We start from the raw sequence: 19,448 nt of genomic DNA, 5'->3' as shown, positions 1-19,448 counted from the left end.
GTCCTTGCCTCACCTCGCTGGGCTGCATTGCTGGGAACCGCGACTTTTGCAGCTACTCCGGCCCCTGTGCACTTCCGGCGGAAATCCTTTGTGCACAGCCAAGCCTGGGTCCACGGCACTCTAACCTGCATTGCACGACTTTCTAAGTTGGTCTCCGGCGACGTGGGACTCCTTTGTGCGACTTCGGGTGAGCACCGTTTCACGCATCCTCGTAGTGCCTGTTTCTGGCACTTCTCCGGGTGCTACCTGCTGCTGAGAGGGCTCCTTGTCTTGCTCGACGTCCCCTCTCTCTCCTGGTCCAATTTGCGACCTCCTGGTCCCTCCAGGGCCACAGCAGCATCCAAAAACGCTAACCGCACGATTTGCAGCCAGCAAGGCTTGTTGGCGTTCTTTCGGCGGGAAAACACTTCTGCACGACTCTCCACGGCGAGTGGGATCCGTCCACCAAAGGGGAAGTCTCTAGCCCTTTTCGTTCCTGCAGAAACCTCAGCTTCTTCTGTCCAGTAGAAGCTTCTTTGCACCCGCAGCTGGCATTTCCTGGGCATTTGCCCATCTCCGACTTGCTTGCGACTTTTGGACTTGGTCCCCTTGTTCCACAGGTACCCTAGATTGGAAATCCACAGTTGTTGCATTGTTGGTTTGTGTCTTTCCTGCATTATTCCTCTAACACGACTTCTTTGTCCTTAGGGGAACTTTGGTGCACTTTGCACTCACTTTTCAGGGTCTTGGGGAGGTTTATTTTTCTAACTCTCACTATTTTCTAATAGTCCCAGCGACCCTCTACAAGGTCACATAGGTTTGGGGTCCATTCGTGGTTCGCATTCCACTTTTGGAGTATATGGTTTGTGTTGCCCCTATCCCTATGTTTCCCCATTGCATCCTATTGTAACTATACATTGTTTGCACTGTTTTCTAAGACTATACTGCATATTTTTGCTATTGTGTATATATATCTTGTGTATATTTCCTATCCTCTCACTGAGGGTACACTCTAAGATACTTTGGCATATTGTCATAAAAATAAAGTACCTTTATTTTTAGTATAACTGTGTATTGTGTTTTCTTATGATATTGTGCATATGACACTAAGTGGTACTGTAGTAGCTTCACACGTCTCCTAGTTCAGCCTAAGCTGCTCTGCTAAGCTACCATTATCTATCAGCCTAAGCTGCTAGACACCCTATACACTAATAAGGGATAACTGGGCCTGGTGCAAGGTGCAAGTACCCCTTGGTACTCACTACAAGCCAGTCCAGCCTCCTACAGTGCCTGTGTGTGCAATTTCACTGCCACTTTGACTAGGTAGCCCATAGGGCAGGGTGCTATGTAGGTAAAAGGCAGGACATGAACGTGTGTTCTGTATGTCCTGGTAGTGTAAAACTGCTAAATTCGTTTTTACGCTGCTGTGAGGCCTGCTCCTTTCATAGGATAGCATTAAGGCCCCTAATATACTGTTTGAGGGGTAGATCCTGATCTGAAAGGAGTAGCCAGGTCATATTTAGTATGACCAGAATGGTGATACAAAATCTTGCTTAGAGTGAAGTTGGATTTTATATTACTATTTTAGAAATGCTACGTTTAGTAAGTGAGCATTTCTCTACACTTAAATCCTTCTGTGCATTACAATCCACGTCTGGCTAGGTTTAGTTGACAGCTCCCTTGTGCATTCACTCAGACAACCCCAAACACAGGATGCTCGGTCACACTTGCACACATCTGCATATTGAATGGGTCTTCCTGGGCTGGGAGGGAGGGTGGAGGGCTTGACACCTACATGCCAATGGACAGTAGCCTGCCCTTACACAAAGGACTGCCACAATCCCTACTGGGACCCTGTCAGACAGGATGGAACTGAAAGGGGACCTTGTGCACTTCTAAGCCACTCTTTGAACTCCACCCCAACTTCAAAGGCACAACTGGGTATTTGAGCAGGGTCTCTGACCCTACCAACTTAGACACTTTTTGACAAGACACTCTTGTCACAGACACTTCCTGGAGAAGAAACCCTGAACCAGAACCTGCAACCTTCCAAGAAGAACTGCCTGGCTGCCCAAAGGACTCACCTGACTGGTTTCTGAGAAGGACTGCTGCCTTGCTGTTGCCCTGCTGCCTTGCTGCTCTCTAACTGTGCTGAAAAGTGCTCTCCAAGGGCTTGGATAGAGCTTGCCTCCTGTTCCCTGAAGTCTCTGGAACAAAAATACTTTATTCCTGCAAGAAGAAATTCCTATGCGGCGAAAATCGACTCACAACCTGCAAGAAATGATGCACAGCCTGCATCACGGTGCGAAAATCACTGCACGCGAACCAGAGCGACGCATCCCGACTTCGCAAGGAGAAGACCGCCGCACCACCAGTACAGTGACTGGAAATTCGACGCACGGCCATTGGATCTGTCGCGTAGGCTCTCATTATCCTAATGAGACTACTGGATTCTTGGGCGGCAAGATCGTTCGCAGTATGGGTGACTAAGTGACTCACGGTGAAGGACCCTTGTCACCCCAAATCCGGGTTATGCTCCGGCTAACAAGCAGTGCCTTATCTCTCCCGAAGGGAAGAGACAATTGGGCAGCCGAGCGCATGACATCTAAGTACTTCCCAGGGAAGTCGTGGTTACTCAGGTCACAACCGGTGCTCTCATACAGAGTACAGTCTCATATAAAAATGACAAAGGCAGTTTAAGTTTTAAAGACTGGTTTAATAAAACAACTGCATTTTATATAGTAAGGCGTGAGCTGCAATAACCAGAATGAAACAACACAGTAGGATTAAAATAGTAACAATGAGAGTGAAGCACAAGAATAAGGCTATCATAGTACAACTATATTAAGTTCTCTCTAAGTTATATTATGAGCACAGCATGTGAAACTCTAAGCCTGCCTTTCAGGTTCCCCCGGGAGGACATCAACCCTCATACCTGAGCAAAGGCCTATAAGCTGCATCAGCATCTGCAATGGGGCAGTCAGCATCTAGTTGTAGGTTCCTGGTCGGAATCTCCCTCTGACCTGTACTAAGACTAGAAAGTGATTTTATAACTAACACGCAGATGTTCTAAGAAAATGTCCCTACGTAAGGATGAACACTAGAGACTAAACTTCTACCATGTGTACCGGCAATGTACCAGACTGTAGCCTTGACTGAAGCACAGGGTGAGCAAGAATGCATTGTTTGAGAACACAGTGCTGAACTAAGCTAAACAGTGTGATAAAAAGAAATGAAACAAGACCGTAAAACGGGTTATTGTAAAATAACAGTGTGAGGCTGAATAAAATGTATCTAGGGCAAAGTGCACAGAGGCCTAATATGTTAACCTAACGTGCATAAAGCTATATTAAAAATGGCTACACTACAGATCGACGCAAAGCTGAGCCGGAACGACGCAGCCCGATTTCCTGAGAGGAATTGATGCAGTGTCTGCTGTGCAGTAGAAATTTCCACGCAACGCCCACCAGATCGATGTAGCCCCTGTGACTTCGTCCTGCAAGCGCCGGATTTCAACGCATCATCCCCGGGGCGTCCAAAAACCCCACAACCGAAGAGGATCCCCGCCGGAAATCGACGCAAAGCCTTCCCTGTGTGGAAAATAAATGACTGTAGGAAAGTACCATCTTGCCTGGCATGTTACCCCCATTTTTCACTGTATATATGTTGTTTTAGTTGTATGTGTCACTGGGACCCTGGTAACCCAGGGCCCCAGTGCTCATAAGTGTGCCTGAATGTGTTACCTGTGTAGTGACTAACTGTCTCACTGAGGCTCTGCTAATCAGAACCTCAGTGGTTATGCTCTCTCATTTCTTTCCAAATTGTCACTAACAGGCTAGTGACCATTTTTACCAATTTACATTGGCTTACTGGAACACCCTTATAATTCCCTAGTATATGGTACCCAGGGTATTGGGGTTCCAGGAGATCCCTATGGGCTGCAGCATTTCTTTTGCCACCCATAGGGAGCTCTGACAATTCTTACACAGGCCTGCCACTGCAGCCTGAGTGAAATAACGTCCACGTTATTTCACAGCCATTTTACACTGCACTTAAGTAACTTATAAGTCACCTATATGTCTAACCTTTACCTGGTAAAGGTTAGGTGCAAAGTTACTTAGTGTGAGGGCACCCTGGCACTAGCCAAGGTGCCCCCACATTGTTCAGAGCCAATTCCCTGAACTTTGTGAGTGCGGGGACACCATTACACGCGTGCACTACATATAGGTCACTACCTATATGTAGCTTCACAATGGTAACTCCGAATATGGCCATGTAACATGTCTATGATCATGGAATTGCCCCCTCTATGCCATCCTGGCATAGTTGGCACAATCCCATGATCCCAGTGGTCTGTAGCACAGACCCTGGTACTGCCAAACTGCCCTTCCTGGGGTTTCACTGCAGCTGCTGCTGCTGCCAACCCCTCAGACAGGCATCTGCCCTCCTGGGGTCCAGCCAGGCCTGGCCCAGGATGGCAGAACAAAGGACTTCCTCTGAGAGAGGGTGTTACACCCTCTCCCTTTGGAAAATGGTGTGAAGGCAGGGGAGGAGTAGCCTCCCCCAGCCTCTGGAAATGCTTTGTTGGGCACAGAGGTGCCCAATTCTGCATAAGCCAGTCTACACCGGTTCAGGGGACCCCTTAGCCCTGCTCTGGCGCGAAACTGAACAAAGGAAAGGGGAGTGACCACTCCCCTGACCTGCACCTCCCCTGGGAGGTGTCTAGAGCTCCTCCAGTGTGCTCCAGACCTCTGCCATCTTGGAAACAGAGGTGCTGCTGGCACACTGGACTGCTCTGAGTGGCCAGTGCCACCAGGTGACGTCAGAGACTCCTTCTGATAGGCTCCTTCAGGTGTTAGTAGCCTATCCTCTCTCCTAGGTAGCCAAACCCTCTTTTCTGGCTATTTAGGGTCTCTGTCTCTGGGGAAACTTTAGATAACGAATGCAAGAGCTCATCCGAGTTCCTCTGCATCTCTCTCTTCACCTTCTGCCAAGGAATCGACTGCTGACCGCGCTGGAAGCCTGCAAACCTGCAACATAGTAGCAAAGACGACTACTGCAACTCTGTAACGCTGATCCTGCCGCCTTCTCGACTGTTTTCCTGCTTGTGCATGCTGTGGGGGTAGTCTGCCTCCTCTCTGCACCAGAAGCTCTGAAGAAATCTCCCGTGGGTCGACGGAATCTTCCCCCTGCAACCGCAGGCACCAAAAAGCTGCATTACCGGTCCCTTGGGTCTCCTCTCAGCACGACGAGCGAGGTCCCTCGAATCCAGGGCTCTGTTCAAGTGACCCCCACAGTCCAGTGACTCTTCAGTCCAAGTTTGGTGGAGGTAAGTCCTTGCCTCACCTCGCTGGGCTGCATTGCTGGGAACCGCGACTTTTGCAGCCACTCCGGCCCCTGTGCACTTCCGGCGGAAATCCTTTGTGCACAGCCAAGCCTGGGTCCACGGCACTCTAACCTGCATTGCACGACTTTCTAAGTTGGTCTCCGGCGACGTGGGACTCCTTTGTGCGACTTCGGGTGAGCACTGTTTCACGCATCCTCGTAGTGCCTGTTTCTGGCACTTCTCCGGGTGCTACCTGCTGCTGAGAGGGCTCCTTGTCTTGCTCGACGTCCCCTGTCTCTCCTGGTCCAATTTGCGACCTCCTGGTCCCTCCAGGGCCACAGCAGCGTCCAAAAACGCTAACCGCACGATTTGCAGCTAGCAAGGCTTGTTGGCGTTCTTTCGGCGGGAAAACACTTCTGCACGACTCTCCACGGCGAGAGGGATCCGTCCACCAAAGGGGAAGTCTCTAGCCCTTTTCGTTCCTGCAGAAACCTCAGCTTCTTCTGTCCAGTAGAAGCTTCTTTGCACCCGCAGCTGGCATTTCCTGGGCATTTGCCCATCTCCGACTTGCTTGTGACTTTTGGACTTGATCCCCTTGTTCCACAGGTACCCTAGATTGGAAATCCACAGTTGTTGCATTGTTGGTTTGTGTCTTTCCTGCATTATTCCTCTAACACGACTTCTTTGTCCTTAGGGGAACTTTAGTGCACTTTGCACTCACTTTTCAGGGTCTTGGGGAGGGTTATTTTCCTAACTCTCACTATTTTCTAATAGTCCCAGCGACCCTCTACAAGGTCACATAGGTTTGGGGTCCATTTGTGGTTCGCATTCCACTTTTGGAGTATATGGTTTGTGTTGCCCCTATCCCTATGTTTCCCCATTGCATCCTATTGTAACTATACATTGTTTGCACTGTTTTCTAAGACTATACTGCATATTTTTGCTATTGTGTATATATATCTTGTGTATATTTCCTATCCTCTCACTGAGGGTACACTCTAATATACTTTGGCATATTGTCATAAAAATAAAGTACCTTTATTTTTAGTATACCTGTGTATTGTGTTTTCTTATGATATTGTGCTAGTGACACTTGTGGTACTGTAGTAGCTTCACACGTCTCCTAGTTCAGCCTAAGCTGCTCTGCTAAGCTACCATTATCTATCAGCCTAAGCTGCTAGACACCCTATACACTAATAAGGGATAACTGGGCCTGGTGCAAGGTGCAAGTACCCCTTGGTACTCACTACAAGCCAGTCCAGCCTCCTACAATGACGCATCGCTGTTTGCGGCCCGAGAAATCGACGCACATCTCCCTGTTTTCCAAGCATCTCCTCCTCTGCGGTTCCTTGCGGAGATTTTGAACGCAAACCAGGTACTTTGTGCTTGCAAGAGACACTTGTTGCTTTTTAAGAGACTAAAGACACTTTGGTGGTCATTACAACCCTGGCAGTCGGTAAAACCCCCAATAGGCCGGCGTAAAAAAAAAATGGAATTACGACCGTGGCGGAAACCGCCAACATAGACAGCCACTTTAACACTCCGACCGCCATGGCGGTACAAACAAACACCGCAGCAGTAACCGCCAACAGACAGGTGGAGGACAATGTACCGCCCACACTACTAGAACTCACCAATCCACCACCTTTTCCGGGGCAGATTCACCGCAAACAAAAACACGGCAGAAACAGGACTTCGAAGGGAAAAAGCTGACCTCTAAACACCCCACTAAGAACCAGGACACCATGGAACTGGAGCTCCAAATTCTGCCAGCCTTTATCTTCCTGCTCCTCTACCAGGAGCACAAACGCCGGCGGCGAAGACAACGGTGAGTACTGCACCTACGCCACAGGGGAGGGGGGAGGTAAAAAACAGTGACACACACACGCAACATGCAACACCCCCACCCTTACCCACTACAACACACACACTAATACATCATGATACATTACAGTTACACCCCCCTGGAAGAATGCAAGGACAAAAGGAAATGAGCCAAATAATTGTGATATATTCAATTACACACATCAAAAATATTTACAAATATATACATTTATACTTTATACAATTATATACACGAAGAACACAAGTCCAAGAGATTCCACCATCATAGTCCGTGGATCACTGGGCCCAAAAGGCATGGGCGAGGCCCACACAAGATACCCGAACAAGACGGAGAGGACACTGCAGGGGCATCAGTTGGAAATAAAACAGGCACCTCAGGGGGAAGGGGGGGGACCTCAGCCGGTTGAGTGCACGACGCCAGATCCACGAGGGGGCTCCATGCCCACAGTGCAATCCTGGAGAGTGCAAAGCCCCAGTCTCACAAGTCTCTACAGTGGGTGGTTTGCCCACTGTTCAATCCTGGCGAGTGCAAAGCCACAGTCTCTCAAATATCTACAGTGGGTGGTTTGCCCACTGTTCAATCCTGGGGAGTGCAAAGCCACAGTCTCACAAGTCTCTACAGTGGGTGGGTTGCCCACTGTTCAATCCTGGGGAGTGCAAAGCCACAGTCTCTCAAGTCTCTACAGTGGGTGGTTTGCCCACTGTTCAATCCTGGGGAGTGCAAAGCCACAGTCTCACAAGTGGATAACATTCTCCACTGGTTCTGGAGGGGGCTTTGTGCCCAGAGTGCTTCATCCTGCCAAGGACTCATGTAGTGGATGTGATACTCCACTGGTTCTGGAGGGGGCTTTGTGCCCAGAGTGCTTCATCCTGCCAAGGACAGAGGTAGTGGATGTCAATCTCCACTGGTTCTGGAGGGGGTATTGTGCCCAGAGTGCTTCATCCTGCTGGTGACGGTCTCAGTAGCGTCAGAGCTTTTGGCGCTCATTGGCCTGCGTTGCTGGTGGCGGCGGTGTCCTTGGCAGCGGTGCTTGTGGCGGTGGTGTCCTTGGCAGCGGTTCAGCTTGTGGCGGTCTTGTCCTGTTCAGCGGTGCTGGTGGCGGCGGTGTCCTTGGCAGCGGTGCTTGTGGCGGTCTTGTGGTGGCGGTGTCCTTGGCAGCGGTGCTTGTGGCAGAGGTGTCCTTGGCAGCGGTGTAGCTTGTGGTGGTCTTGTCCTCTTCAGAGGTGCTGTTGGCGGCGGTTTCCTTGGCAGCAGTGCTTGTGACGGCGTAGTCCTTAGCAGCAGTTCAGCTTGTGGCGGTCTTGTCCTGTTCAGCGGTGCTGGTGGCAGCAGTGTCCTTGCCAGCAGTGCTTGCGTCGGTCTTGTCCTGTTCAGCGGTGCTGGTGGCGGCGGTGTCCTTGGCAGCGGTGTCCTTGGCAGCGGTTCAGCTGGGGGCGGTCTTGTCCTGGCCTGCGGGGCTGCTGCTGGCGGTCCTGTCTGTGGCAGCGGGGCTGCTGGTGGTCTTCTCCTGGGCAGTGGGGCTGCTGCTGGCAGTCCTGTCTTTGGCAGCGGTTCATCTTGTGGCGGTCTTCTCCTGGGCAGCGGGCTGCTGCTGCCGGTCTTGTCCGCCATGCTGATCTTCCAGACTTGCCGGTTTTACTGTATCCCTTCCCCACCTTGGATGGTGTTGCGGCTGTCTCCACACTCCCAACTGGACCCCTGGGAGCGGCTTTAGTGGCTGATTTCTTTCCCCTCTCCCGCCGGGCACTGGCCAACTTTTGATGCTTGACAGGTGGGGGACTGTCCGTGCTGTGGCTCCTTGCCACACTGGCTGCCCTGCTGCCTGGTGCACTCCATAATCCGGTGACTACTGGCACCACTGGTCCCGCCAATGTTGTGGCTGAGGTGATAGTTTGGGACCTGGAGAGTCGGGCCCTAGGAGACTGAAGGGGTGGGGGAGGTGAGGGAAAGAGGTCAAGGTTGGACAGGAAAAGTTTGTTAGGAACACTGGGACGGGTAGCTTTGAGGGGGCTTGGGAGTGGAGGAAGATGTAGTGGTTGTAGGAGCTGTACGTTTGGTGACTTTGGGTGAAGGTGCATGGCCTGGAGGCTGTCGTGAGGTGGATGGCTGTTGGGTGGGTGTGTGGCTGCGTATGTGTACCTTGGGAGGTGGCCTCACGGACACACTGGGAGAGGACACAGGGGATGTGTAAATGGTAGTGGTGGTGGTGACTGCACGTGAGCGGGGTGTGGTGGTGTGTGTGCTGGTGATGGACATAGTGGCTGAGGATGAAGTGCATGCAGGTGTGACTGGAGACGAGACAGGGAGGCAGGAGGGAGATGAGGAGAAGGAGGACACAGTGGAGGTAGTGGATGTTGTTGTGTCTGCATGTGTGTGATGCTTGCGTGAGTGCCTGTGGGATGTGTGGTGCTTATGTTTGCCAGAGCTTCCCTTCTGTGTTGAGGTGTGTGCATGCTGGTCTGATGGTGTGCTTGGGATAGGCTGAGGTACAGGGGTGTGGGTCTGGGTGGAGGAAGTTGGATGGGGGAAGGCTAGAGACAGGGACAATGGCTGCCATCAGTGCTGAGGCCAGAGTCTGAAAAGCTTGCTGAAGGGCTGCCTGACCAGAGTGAATGCCCTCCAGGAATGCAGTGGTTTGTTGCAACTGCCTCTCTACATCCTGGATGGCATTCAAAATGGTAGACTGCCCAACAGTGAGGGACCTGAGGACGTCAATGGCCTCCTCACTGAGGGCAGCAGGGGTGACTGGGGCAGGGCCTGAGGTGCCTGGGGCGAAGGTGATTGTAGGAAAGTACCATCTTGCCTGGCATGTTACCCCCATTTTTCACTGTATATATGTTGTTTTAGTTGTATGTGTCACTGGGACCCTGCCAGCCAGGGCCCCAGTGCTCATAAGTGTGCCTGAATGTGTTACCTGTGTAGTGACTAACTGTCTCACTGAGGCTCAGCTATCCAGAACCTCAGTGGTTATGCTCTCTCATTTCTTTCAAATTGTCACTAACAGGCTAGTGACCAATTTTACCAATTTACATTGGCTTACTGGAACACCCTTATAATTCCCTAGTATATGGTACTGAGGTACCCAGGGTATTGGGGTTCCAGGAGATCCCTATGGGCTACAGCATTTCTTTTGCCACCCATAGGGAGCTCTGACAATTCTTACACAGGCCTGCCACTGCAGCCTGAGTGAAATAACGTCCACGTTATTTCACAGCCATTTACCACTGCACTTAAGTAACTTATAAGTCACCTATATGTCTAACCTTTACCTGGTAAAGGTTAGGTGCAAAGTTACTTAGTGTGAGGGCACCCTGGCACTAGCCAAGGTGCCCCCACATTGTTCAGGGCAAATTCCCCGGACTTTGTGAGTGCGGGGACATCATTACACGCGTGCACTACATATAGGTCACTACCTATATGTAGCTTCACAATGGTAACTCAGAATATGGCCATGTAACATGTCTATGATCATGGAATTGCCCCCTCTATGCCATCCTGGCATAGTTGGCACAATCCCATGATCCCAGTGGTCTGTAGCACAGACCCTGGTACTGCCAAACTGCCTTTTCAGGGGTTTCACTGCAGCTGCTGCCAACCCCTCAGACAGGTTTCTGCCCTCCTGGGGTCCAGCCAGGCTTGTCCCAGGATGGCAGAACAAAGGACTTCCTCTGAGAGAGGGTGTTACACCCTCTCCCTTTGGAAAATAGTGTGAAGGCAGGGGAGGAGCAGCCTCCCCCAGCCACTGGAAATGCTTTCATGGGCACAGATGGTGCCCATTTCTGCATAAGCCAGTCTACACCGGTTCAGGGACCCCTTAGCCCTGCTCTGGCGCGAAACTGGACAAAGGAAAGGGGAGTGACCACTCCCCTGACGTGCACCTCCCCTGGGAGGTGTCCAGAGCTCCTCCAGTGTGCTCCAGACCTCTGCCATCTTGGAAACAGAGGTGCTGCTGGCACACTGGACTGCCCTGAGTGGCCAGTGCCACCAGGTGACGTCAGAGACTCCTTCTGATAGGCTCCTTCAGGTGTTGCTAGCCTATCCTCTCTCCTAAGTAGCCAAACCCTCTTTTCTGGCTATTTAGGGTCTCTGTCTCTGGGGATTCCTTAGATAATGAATGCAAGAGCTCATCAGAGTTCCTCTGCATCTCTCTCTTCACCTTCTGCCAAGGAATCGACTGCTGACCGCGCTGGAAGCCTGCAAAACTGCAACAAAGTAGCAAAGACGACTACTGCAACTCTGTAACGCTGATCCTGCAGCGTTCTCGACTGTTTTCCTGGTGGTGCATGCTGTGGGGGTAGTCTGCCTCCCCTCTGCACTAGAAACTCCGAAGAAATCTTCCGTGGGTCGACAGAATCTTCCCCCTGCTACCGCAGGCACCAAAGAACTGCATCACCGGTCCCCTGGGTCTCCTCTCAGCACGACGAGCGAGGTCCCTTGAATCCAGCAACTATGTCCAAGTGACTCCCACAGTCCAGTGACTCTTCAGTCCAAGTTTGGTGGAGGTAAGTCCTTGCCTCCCCACGCCAGACTGCATTGCTGGGAACCGCGACTTTTGCAGCTACTCCGGCCTCTGTGCACTTCCGGCGGAAATCCTTTGTGCACAGCCAAGCCTGGGTCCACGGCACTCTAACCTGCATTGCACGACTTTCTAAGTTGGTCTTCGGCGACGTGGGACTCATTTGTGCAACTTCGGGTGAGCACTGTTTCACTCTTCTTCGAAGTGCCTGTTCCTGCACTTCTGCGGGTGCTGCCTGCTTCTGAGAGGGCTCCTTGTCTTGCTCGATGCCCCCTCTGTCCCCAGACGCAATTTGCGACATCTTGGTCCCTCCTGGGCCACAGCAGCATCCACAAACGCTAACCGCACGACTTGCAGCTAGCAAGGCTTGTTGGCGGTCTTTCGGCGGGAAAACACGTCTGCACGACTCTCCACGGCGTGGGGGATCCATCCTCCAAAGGGGAAGTCTCTAGCCCTTGTCGTTCCTGCATAATCCTCAGCTTTTACTGTCCAGTAGCAGCTTCTTTGCACCCACAGCTGGCATTTCCTGGGCATCTGCCCATCTCCGACTTGCTTGTGACTTTTGGAGTTGGTCCCCTTGTTCCACAGGTACCCTCGACTGGAAATCCATCGTTGTTGCATTGCTGGTTTGTGTCTTTCCTGCAGAATTCCCCTATCACGACTTCTATGTCCTTTATTTTTAGTATATCTGTTTATTGTGTTTTCTTATGATATTGTGCAAGTGACACTAGTGGTACTGTAGGAGCTTCACTCGTCTCCTAGTTCAGCCTAAGCTGCTCTGCTAAGCTACCATTATCTATCAGCCTATGCTGCTAGACACCCTATACACTAATAAGGGATAACTGGGCCTGGTGCAAGTTGCAAGTACCCCTTGGTATTCACTACAAGCCAGTCCGGCCTCCTACACTGGTTTTGCAGCGGTGGGATAAGTGCTTTGTGACTACTTACCACTCTTGTCATTGTATTTTTCATAAGAGAAAAATATACAAAACAAGTTCAGTGTGTGTACACATAACTAAAAAGTTTTGCACTTCCTCTTTTCACTCTTTTCTAAGTGCTGAAAAGTACTTCTAAACTTGCTAAAAAGATCTAAAAAGTTGAAAAAGTTTTTTTTCTGTCTTTCTAAAAGTTCTGAAAAACTTTTTCTTCACTTTTTCTATCACTTAAACTCTTTCTAAAAATGTCTGGCACAGGCCAAAATGTTGATCTGTCCAAACTTGCATATGATCACCTTAGCTGGAAAGGAGCAAGGAGTCTCTGCATAGAAAGAGGTTTGAGTGTAGGGAAGAATCCTTCCTTGGAGTTGTTACTTAACATGCTTAGAGAACAGGATAAGGCCAAAAGGGCCCCATCTGTGGAAACAGTAGCTAATGGTTCCCAATCTGATCCAGGGACTCCCCTAGGAAAAGATTCAGGAAAGAAACTTCATAGCCTGCCCATTACTAGACAGTCTAGCATAGTTGGTACTGATGTGGAGTCACACCATACAGATGGTGGTGTCTCACATCATAGCAAGAGTATTCCTTCTCACCACAGTAGAAGGGATGTTTCTGTTAACCAAGCTGTTAGGGTGCCTTCTGTAAGGGACAGGTCTCCTTCTGTCCATTCTCACCACACTTCTGTTTCAAGGCATGTCCCTCCCACCCACTCTGATGACAGAATGTTAGAAAGGGAGCTCAATAGATTGAGAGTGGAACAAACCAGACTGAAGCTCAAGAAGCAACAGCTGGATTTGGATAGACAGACCTTAGAAGTAGAGAAGGAGAGACAGAAACTGGGTTTTGAAACCCATGGTGGCAGCAGCAGTATTCCCCATAGTCATCCTGCAAAAGAGCATGATTCCAGGAATCTGCACAAGATAGTTCCCCCTTATAAGGAGGGGGATGACATTAACAAGTGGTTTGCTGCACTTGAGAGGGCCTGTGCTGTACAGGATGTCCCTAAAAGGCAGTGGGCTGCCATCATTTAGTGGAAAAGGTAGGGATAGGCTCCTAACTGTGAAAGAAAATGAAGCCAATGATTACAAAGTTCTTAAGAATGCACTCCTGGATGGTTATGGCTTAACCACTGAACAATACAGGATAAAGTTCAGAGAGACCAAAAAGGAGTCTTCACAAGACTGGGTTGATTTCATTGACCATTCAGTGAAGGCCCTGGAGGGGTGGTTACATGGCAGTAAAGTTACTGATTTTGAAAGCCTGTATAACTTGATCCTGAGAAAGCATATTCTTAATAATTGTGTGTCTGATTTGTTGCACCAGTACTTGGTGGACTCTGATCTGACCTCTCCTCAAGAATTGGGAAAGAAGGCAGACAAATGGGTCAGAACAAGGGTGAACAGAAAAGTTCATACAGGGGGTGACAAAGATGGCAATAAGAAGAAGGATGGTAAGTCTTCTGACAAGGGTGGGGACAAATCTAAAAATGAGTCTTCATCAGGCCCACAAAAACACTCTGGTGGGGGTGGTGGGTCCAAATCCTCTTCAAATCAAAACAAAGAAAATAAATCATGGTGCTATTTATGTAAAATAAAAGGCCATTGGACAACAGATCCCAGTTGTCCAAACAAAAGCACCAAGCCTCCTACCACTACAACCCCTACTGCTACACCTAGGCCCATATTTATACTTTTTTAGCGCCGCATTTGCGCCGATTTTTGACACAAAAGCGGCGCAAACTTACAAAATACAATTGTATTTTGTAAATTTGCGCTGATTTTGCGTCAAATTAAGACGCAAATGCGGCGCTAAAAAAGTATAAATATGGGCCCTAGTGTCCCTACTAATAGCAGTGGTGGTGGGAGCAAACCTACTAATAGCCAATCTAAGGGAGTAGCTGGGCTCACCTTTGGTAACTTAGTTGAGGTTGGTCTGATTAGGGAGACCACAGAGGCTGTGTTAGTCTCTGAGGGGGCTATTGATTTAGCCACCTTGGTTGCTTGTCCCCTTAACATGGATAAGTACAAGCAACTACCCCTAATAAATGGTGTTGAGGTTCAGGCCTACAGGGACACAGGTGCCAGTGTCACAATGGTGATAGAGAAACTGGTCCACCCTGAACAACACCTACTTGGTCACCAGTACCAAGTAACCAATGCTCACAACAACACACTTAGCCACCCCATGGCTGTTGTAAATCTCAACTGGGGGGGCGGTTACTGGTCCAAAGAAAGTTGTGGTAGCCTCAGATTTACCTGTAGACTGTCTACTAGGAAATGATTTGGAGACATCAGCTTGGTCAGATGCGGAGTTCGAGGCTCATGCAGCAATGCTGGGCATTCCAGGGCATATTTTTGCTTTGATAAGGGCTCAGGCCAAAAAGCAAAAAGGACAGGAAAACTTGGATCCTGGAACAATGGACCAAGTGCTCCCTAAAGCTAGAGCTAGTAGAAGTAAAGCACTACCTACTATCCCTCCCTCTACAGTGGATTCTACTTCTGAGGAAGAAGAATTTCCACCCTGTGCAGAACCTACACCAGAGGAGCTGGAAGCAGACACTGCTGAGCTTTTGGGTGAAGGGGGGCCTGCCAGGGAGGAGCTGAGTGTGGCACAGCAAACCTGTCCCACACTAGAGGGTCTAAGACAGCAAGCTGTCGAACAAGTTAATGGGGATGTCAGTGACTCTCACAGAGTTTACTGGGAGGACAACCTCTTGTACACTGAGGCAAGGGATCCTAAACCTGGAGCTGCCAGGAGATTAGTGATTCCTCAGGAGTACAGAAAGTTTCTCCTAACTCTTGCTCACGACATTCCCCTGGCTGGACATTTGGGGCAAATGAAAACTTGGGACAGGCTTGTTCCCTTGTTTCATTGGCCTAGAATGTCTGAGGACACAAAGGAATTTTGTAAGTCCTGTGAAACCTGTCAAGCCAGTGGCAAGACAGGTGGCACACCAAAGGCACCCCTTATTCCACTGCCTGTGGTTGGGGTTCCCTTTGAAATGGTAGGGGTTGACATAGTTGGCCCCCTTGACCCTCCTACTGCTTCAGGCAATAGGTTTATCTTGGTGGTAGTGGACCATGCCACCAGATATCCTGAAGCAATCCCTCTAAGGACCACTACAGCTCCTGCAGTGGCAAAGGCCCTCCTGGGAATCGTTTCCAGGGTGGGCTTCCCAAAAGAGGTAGTTTCAGACAGAGGAAGCAATTTCATGTCTGCTTACTTAAAAGCCATGTGGAAGGAGTGTGGGGTGACATACAAGTTCACCACACCCTATCATCCACAAACAAATGGACTGGTGGAGAGATTTAATAAAACCCTCAAAGGCATGATTATGGGTCTCCCGGAAAAACTCAGCAGGAGATGGGATATCCTGTTGCCATGCCTCCTTTTTGCCTACAGTGAGGTAACCCAGAAAGGAGTGGGCTTCAGCCCCTTTGAACTCCTCTTTGGACACCCTGTTAGGGGTCAACTAACACTTGTCAAGGAGGGTTGGGAACAACCTTTAAAAGCTCCAAAGCAAGATATTGTGGATTGTGTACTTGGCCTCAGATCAAGGATGGCTGAGTACATGAAAAAGGCCAGTAAAAACCTTCAGGCCAGCCAAGAGCTCCAGAAGCAATGGCATGACCAGAGGCTGTTTTGGTTCAGTACCAACCAGGGCAGAAGTGTGGGTCTTGGAGCCTGTGGCCCCAAGAGCACTCCAAGATAAATGGAGTGGACCCCACACAATTGTTGAGAAAAAGGGTGAAGTCACCTATTTAGTTGACTTAGGCACTGCCAGGAGTCCCCTTAGGGTGCTCCATGTCAATCGCCTGAAACCCTACTATGACAGGGCTGATCTCACCCTGCTCATGGCAACTGATGAGGGACAGGAAGAAGACAGTGATCCTCTTCCTGATCTCTTCTCTTCCACAGAACAAGATGCTCTGGTGGAAGGGGTAGTTTTGGCTGATTGTCTTACTGCTGAGCAGAAAGACCATTGCATAAATCTCCTGGGTCAGTTTTTTGAACTCTTCTCTACTGTGCCAGGTACCACTTCTTGGTGTGAGCACACTATAGATACTGGAGACAGCTTGCCTGTCAAAAGTAAGATCTATAGGCAGCCTGACCATGTCAGAGACTGCATAAAGCAAGAGGTGCAGAAAATGTTAGAACTGGGAGTGGTTGAGCACTCTGAAAGTCCATGGGCTTCTCCTGTGGTACTTGTACCAAAACCCCATTCCAAAGATGGAAAGAAGGAAATGCGGTTTTGTGTAGACTACAGAGGTCTCAACCAGGTAACCAAAACTGATGCTCACCCTATACCCAGGGTAGATGAGCTCATAGATACACTGGCATCTGCCAAGTATCTAAGCACTTTTGATTTGACTGCAGGGTATTGGCAGATCAAATTATCAGAAGATGCTAAACCTAAAACTGTATTTTCAACCATTGGAGGCAATTACCAGTTCACAGTAATGCCTTTTGGATTGAAAAATGCACCTGCCACTTTTCAGAGGTTGGTGAACACAGTCCTGCAAGGGCTGGAAGCTTTCAGTGCAGCATATTTGGACGATATAGCTGTCTTTAGCTCCAGCTGGGATGATCACCTGGTCCACCTATGGAAAGTTATGGAGGCCCTGCAAAAGGCAGGCCTCACTATCAAGGCTTCAAAGTGCCAGATAGGGCAGGGTAAGGTGGTTTATCTGGGACACCTTGTTGGTGGGGAACAGATTGCACCACTACAGGGGAAAATCCAAACAATTATTGATTGGGTTCCCCCTACTACTCAGACTCAGGTGAGAGCCTTCCTAGGCCTCACTGGGTATTACAGGAGGTTCATTAAGAACTATGGCTCCATTGCAGCCCCTCTTAATGACCTCACATCCAAGAAAATGCCTAAAAAGGTATTATGGACAGCAAACTGTCAGAAAGCTTTTGAGGAGCTGAAGCAGGCCATGTGCTCTGCACCTGTCCTGAAAAGCCCTTATTACTCTAAAAAATTCTATGTCCAAACTGATGCATCTGAATTAGGAGTAGGGGCAGTCCTATCACAACTTAATTCTGAGGGCCAGGATCAACCTGTTGCTTTTATTAGTAGGAGGTTGACCCCTAGATAAAAGCGTTGGTCTGCCATTGAGAGGGAGGCCTTTGCTGTGGTCTGGGCACTGAAGAAGTTGAGGCCATACCTGTTTGGCACTCACTTCATTGTTCAGACAGACCACAAACCTTTACTTTGGCTAAAACAAATGAAAGGTGAAAACCCTAAATTATTGAGGTGGTCCATATCCCTACAGGGAATGGACTATACAGTGGAACATAGACCTGGGAGTAGCCACTCCAATGCAGATGGACTCTGCAGATATTTCCACTTAGACAATGAAGACTCATCAGGGAATGACTAGTCTTATTGTCCTTCGTTTGGGGGGGGTTGTGTAGGAAACTACCATCTTGCCTGGCATGTTACCCCCATTTTCCACTGTATATATGTTGTTTTAGTTGTATGTGTCACTGGGACCCTGTCAGCCAGGGCCCCAGTGCTCATAAGTGTGCCTGAATGTGTTACCTGTGTAGTGACTAACTGTCTCACTGAGGCTCTGCTATCCAGAACCTCAGTGGTTATGCTCTCTCATTTCTTTCAAATTGTCACTAACAGGCTATTGACCAATTTTACCAATTTACATTGGCTTACTGGAACACCCTTATAATTCCCTAGTATATGGTACTGAGGTACCCAGGGTATTGGGGTTCCAGGAGATCCCTATGGGCTGCAGCATTTCTTTTGCCACCCATAGGGAGCTCTGACAATTCTTACACAGGCCTGCCACTGCAGCCTGAGTGAAATAACGTCCACGTTATTTCACAGCCATTTACCACTGCACTTAAGTAACTTATAAGTCACCTATATGTCTAACCTTTACCTGGTAAAGGTTAGGTGCAAAGTTACTTAGTGTGAGGGCACCCTGGCACTAGCCAAGGTGCCCCCACATTGTTCAGGGCAAATTCCCCGGACTTTGTGAGTGCGGGGACACCATTACACGCGTCACAATGGTAACTCCGAATATGGCCATGTAACATGTCTATGATCATGGAATTTCCCCCTCTATGCCATCCTGGCATAGTTGGCACAATCCCATGATCCCAGTGGTCTGTAGCACAGACCCTGGTACTGCCAAACTGCCTTTTCAGGGGTTTCACTGCAGCTGCTGCCAACCCCTCAGACAGGTTTCTTCCCTCCTGGGGTCCAGCCAGGCTTGTCCCAGGATGGCAGAACAAAGGACTTTACACCCTCTCCCTTTGGAAAATGGTGTGAAGGCAGGGGAGGAGTAGCCTCCCCCAGCCTCTGGAAATGCTTTCATGGGCACAGATGGTGCTCATTTCTGCATAAGCCAGTCTACACCGGTTCAGGGACCCCTTAGCCCTGCTCTGGCGCGAAACTGGACAAAGGAAAGGGGAGTTACCACTCCCCTGACCTGCACCTCCCCTAGGAGGTATCCAGAGCTTCTCCAGTGTGCTCCAGACCTCTGCCATCTTGGAAACAGAGGTGCTGCTGGCACACTGGACTGCTCTGAGTGGCCAGTGCCAGCAGGTGACGTCAGATACTCCTTCTGATAGGCTCCTTCAGGTGTTGCTAGCCTATCCTCTCTCCTAAGTAGCCAAACCGTCTTTTCTGGCTATTTAGGGTCTCTGTCCCTGGGGATTCCTTAGATAACGAATGCAAGAGCTCATCAGAGTTCCTCTGCATCTCTCTCTTCACCTTCTGCCAAGGAATCGACTGCTGACCGCGCTGGAAGCCTGCAAAACTGCAACAAAGTAGCAAAGACGACTACTGCAACTCTGTAACGCTGATCCTGCCGCCTT

This window comes from Pleurodeles waltl, chromosome 4_1, assembly GCF_031143425.1.
Source record: "Pleurodeles waltl isolate 20211129_DDA chromosome 4_1, aPleWal1.hap1.20221129, whole genome shotgun sequence".
Classification (NCBI taxonomy): Eukaryota; Metazoa; Chordata; class Amphibia; order Caudata; family Salamandridae; genus Pleurodeles; species Pleurodeles waltl.
The sequence above is the reverse complement of the archived record's forward strand: the minus strand, read 5'-3'. Positions refer to the sequence as shown.